This window comes from Sander lucioperca, chromosome 4, assembly GCF_008315115.2.
Source record: "Sander lucioperca isolate FBNREF2018 chromosome 4, SLUC_FBN_1.2, whole genome shotgun sequence".
NCBI classification, from domain to species: Eukaryota; Metazoa; Chordata; class Actinopteri; order Perciformes; family Percidae; genus Sander; species Sander lucioperca.
The window spans coordinates 25086922-25092161 of NC_050176.1; positions in this window are offsets into that span (position 1 = coordinate 25086922).

A 5240-nucleotide genomic window follows, 5' to 3' on the forward strand; every position below is an offset into this window, starting at 1 on the left:
ACTCAGTTACAAGGCAAAATGTCGACACACTGTGACATTGTTTTTCTGTAACAATTATTTTCATTACCAATGAATCTGTTGATCATTTTGTCTGTTATCAGCAAAATATTCGTAAATAAAAAGTTGAAATCAGAGAATGTGGCCATTTTTTAATTATATAGAGCCTGACTCAAACTGGTTGGTGATTAATAATTTATTTTTTTAAATGAATTATTGCAGCTCTAGGTTGGATGTTTATTCAAACTGTACTCAGTACTCAATTAGGATTTTTTAAAGCATATCTTGCCCAGCTGGGGCCTACCTAAAACCTGGTGTAATCCCGCTTTAAACCCACATGGGCAATTGGCTTGGGGCCAACATGGAACCCACGGACAATCCCACTTCCAACCCATATTTCAACTCATACTGTCCCCATGTAGACCCCACATAGGACTTAAAGCTGGGACCAAGATGGGTCCTGTCTGTTTTGCCCAGCTGGGGCCCATCTAAAACCTGGTGTAATCCTGCCTTAAACCCACATGGGCAATTGGCTTAGGGCCAACATGGAACCCGCGGACAATCCCATATGGGTGTGATCTGACAATCCCACCTGGGGCCCATGATTCTGCCCACTTTTTACCCACATGGGCCCCACATAAAAATGTTGGCTGGGAATGACTTTAGAGCCAAGAAGATATTAAAGGCTTTTTAAACTTGAGCCTATCAAGTGCCTCAGTTTTCTTCAACCTTCTTTTTGGTGGTACCCTAACTTTTGATCTAGTCCCAGCAGCAGACATGTTATTGTTAAGATTGAAATGACTCAATAACTACTGGACAGATTGCCATAAATGGATTTGGATGGATGGAATAAGTGCTAATTAGCAAATGCTAGCATGCTAACAGTGGTTAAGTGCTAATTAACACACTAAACTAAGATGAAGCTTGCGCTGTTGCCCATGCTAGCATTTAGCTCAAAGCACTGCTGTGCATAATCCTTGTGAGCCACCAACATGACTGCAGACTTGTTTTTTTCTCCCATTACTAAAACCAAGACCTTTTTTTTAGATTAAGGGTGAACTATGATATAGCATTTTCAGTTTCATACTTGTATTCTGTGTTTGTACTAGAACATGTTTACATACTTTAATGTTCAAAAAACACTTTCTCATATTGCCCATGGTGGCTGCTCCTGTACTCAACCTCTGTATGAGTCTCTTTAAGCCCCCCCTCCCGAAAAAGCCCAGTCTGCTCTGATTGGCCAGCGTGTTTCCACATCTCTGAGTCTCCTGGAATCTCCGCTCCACTGTTGTTTTACTCATTGCAGCTGGAGACTGACTGCAACGGAGTATAGAGCAATACTTTGTACCATAAAAAATCACCAATAAAGACTTCTAAACAAACAACCATCAAAAATCGCAGATAAAGGCTTCTACATTATATTACATGTCATTTAGCTGACGCTTTTATCCAAAGCGACTTACAATTGCTATATATATATATGTGTGTGTGTGTGTGTGTGTGTCAGAGGTTGCACGCCTCTGGAGCAACTAGGAGTTAAGTGTCTTGCTCAGGGACACATTGGTTGATGTATCACAGTGGGAATCAAACCCGAGTCTCGCACACCATGTGTCATATCCACTGCGCCATCACCATACTACCCAATCGGATATGTTTCAGCAGTAATGCAACCCGAAATTGGGGAGAAATTAACAACATTGGCAGCCAAGATTACAGCTATCTCGCGTTAGCATGCAGCTACTTAATAGTAAGCAGTAGGCTAATGTTAGATTAGACTGGGTAACCCTGGCCCGATCTGCCGGCAATTTGATTTCTCCCTGCAGCTCAGGCTGGAAACCTGTACTTTTATCTCTCCTGCTTCCATTACAATTTTGCGTGGACCAATCACAAACTGGCTTATCCACCTGGCGCGCTATTGGCAGGTTTAACACGATGACAATAGAGAAGCGACCAAGCAGCTTCTTGTTTACATTGCTGTCGCTACTACGTCACCCGGAGCGTTGGTCTGATTGGTTGAAGGACTATCCAATTGTGTACAGTTATTTGAAATATGCCCGAGCTTGACCAGACTAATGTTAAATTGTACTGGAATGTAGCAACACTTTCTACCCTCAAATATAAAAGCTAGATAACATCTTTTACTGCCAGCTAACAATTTATGGTTCACAGAAGGGAACATTCCCTGAAGGTTATGGTTTTGGTTAGGTTTTGGTTCCCATGGAACATTTTCTTAACGGTTAACCTTTAGGGAACGTTCCCATAACGTTCTTTTTTACATTCCCTAACCTTTAAAAAAGTTTAACAACCATGGTACCAAAAATTAAAAAATATATATAATCAGAATCAGTTTTATTGGCCATATAGACACATACTGTACAATAGACACAACAATATACATATAGGCATATAACCCAATATACAAAAAATACAACTATACAAATAATATCAATACAAGTACACATGGAGTAGAGTGCAAAGTAATAGTGCAAATGTAGTGTGCAAGATGCATATTGGAATGATAAAGTATGTCATGTGTAGGTGAGTGGCCAAAGAGGGGATGACCCCACTTATCAGCAGTTCAGGATAGTGATGACAGTGGGAAAGAAGCTGTTCTTGTGTCTGGTTGTGTTTGTGTGCAGGGATCTGTAGCGCCTGCCAGAGGGGACGAGGCAGGAGGATGGCAGCAGTGTAGAAGATGGCCAATAGCTCTTGTGGTAGGCCATGCTTCTGCAGTTGCCATAGGAAAGTACATCCTCTGCTGAGCCTTTTTAAGGATGGCGTTGATGTTGGACTCCCACTTCAGGTCCTGGGAAAGTATGGAGCCCAGAAACTTGATTGAGTCCACCTTTGACACTGGGCTGTTGGATATTGTGGGGTGGGGGTGGGGGGGCACTGTGGGGTCTGCTGAAGTCAGCGTCAAATGAAAACCTCTTATCAGCCAAGCTAAGCATAATACTGATGTAAACAATAAGATAACACCTGCCTGTTATAACCCTGCAGATTGTCAGGTCCTGGAAGGCCTTCTTTGCCTCTTCTGCCCCGCAGGCTATACGGTTTTAGAACGTCATTGGTTGCCACTTGCAGTAGCATGCAACAGATGGCAGTACCTACGGTCGAACCTCCAAAGGTTGTCAGGAAAAGTTGCTGTAAAACATATAGAAATACAAATTATACATGTAGAACAAAGTGGAGAGCTTGTACAATCTCATTTTGTAAGAGAAGTCAGTTCAGTTATAATGATATTTGAATTTATGCAATTATATAGTGTTAATCTTAGGGCAGGGTAGGGCAGGACTATGGTCACTTAATTACCATTTTGTTACCGAGACTCATGTTGAACTCATGCAGCTCAGTGACTATCGAGCAGGGCGACAGCAACATGTCATCGTCTGGAGCAGAGGGAGGTGACTGGGAGCTCCTTAAGAGCATGAGCAGCTCATCCATCTTCTCCTTAAATGCATCCATCTGCTGTGCCATGCGGGTAATGGTTGACCTCATGGCTATGGAAAAATTAATAGTATTAGTTTTAGTTGTAATACATTATATACTTGCATATGTTAACAACTTAAGTGAGTCTTCTTACCTCTCATTTCTGTCTCCTGTGTGACGAGTTCTGCTGTTTACAACAACAAAAAAGTTAAGTTACTCTCAAGTTCCTTGTCATTAAATTGTATTGAATTGGAGATGGAAAATTCAAAGCCACTGTACCTTCAACCGGGTCCCAAGATGAAGTGACAGGCAGAGCTTGCGTTACAATCGACCCTATATGACTCTGGTTTCTTAAATGCATGCATAAATGTTAACTTCCGGACAGGGCTTCCAGACACATGCTCCGTCCTGGAATGCTTTCTTGCTTGTGGAACAGATTCATCTGAAATAAAAGACCATATAATTGGTACTGATTGCAAAAAGAATATTTGAATGTATGTAAACATTGTATGTGACAGGATTTCTCAGGAGTTTTTCATTGTCGCCCAGAGACTTTCTAATGGGGAGATACAGCATCCATAGAAATGCATGTGGTTAGTTTGTAAAGCCAGTAGGCAGCTGTGTAGCCTACACATATTCCGTCCCTTCCTGTATGCTTCCCCATTCACTTAAATAGAAAAATAGCTTGCCGATAACTGCCCAAAGTGCGTTGCAAGATGGCCGCCGAGCTCACGTCGTGCACAGCAGCACAGCAAACAAAGACTTAAACAAAGCGCAATATATACAGTATCTGCAGTCCATTTAAAGCTTAACTCTCGCCAAAATGCAACCTATGGTCTTTTTGTGAATGTACCCGAGTCAAACTTTCGTTTAAAATCATATTTAGGACTTTTGAATGGGAGTGCTAGGGGCACTACTATGACCGCATCAAAATCACTATTTTTAAAACACTAAGAAGGCTCGACACAACATGAGACTTTTCTCCAAGTATTACCAGGGGCTCTACACATGAACTCAGCATTGAGAACATTGTTTGTGTACCCAGAGTTTACTAAAAAGAAAGGTTTTAACAACTGACTGGCAAGATGGCAACGAGGGGAAAACAAAGCTAAAGTGAGTTGTTCAAAACCTGATCAAAACCGGAATATAACAAACCCCTACGAGGGAAAGGGCTTAAGATTAAACCCCAAACCCTTACATTACAACCACAACATCATGAAACTGTAACGTATTTCACTTAGTTTTTCGTGAGATGTTGAAGCCGCGTATAGGTCCATAGACAGTTAAAGAAAGTAGGTCATCCAACACAGTCTTCCCCCTACTGGCGTGGGGGTGCAACGGTTGGATTTGTACACTGAACGGAGTCACTTGTTAGAAGTGAAATGAAAGAAGTGAATTTTCTTAGTTGTGAAAATCGTTCTATTGATAGATTCTAGTTTGAAGTATTTTCACCTAATACAGTTAAAAAACGAAATCAAGTACAAAAGTATTGTTTTTAGCAAAGTTAATATCAGCCTAAAAATAAATATATTCTCTTGCTATGCTGTTTATCTTACTTAGATTTTATAAGACCAATCATTTTTGAGTGAATCTAAATCAAGTGACTGCAAACCTTTTATATGCTACTTCAAAAACTTAAATGGAGCTGGTATAAATAATCATTTCAAAACCGCACTCAGAACAACCAAAAACAACCAAACGGGAACGTTGTGTGGAGGTACAGTGCAACCACAGGAGAATGTTTTCAGTTGGTTGGTTCCCTTAACGTTTAGGGAACGTTATAACCCTGAGGGAACGTTCCCTAAACATTAGTT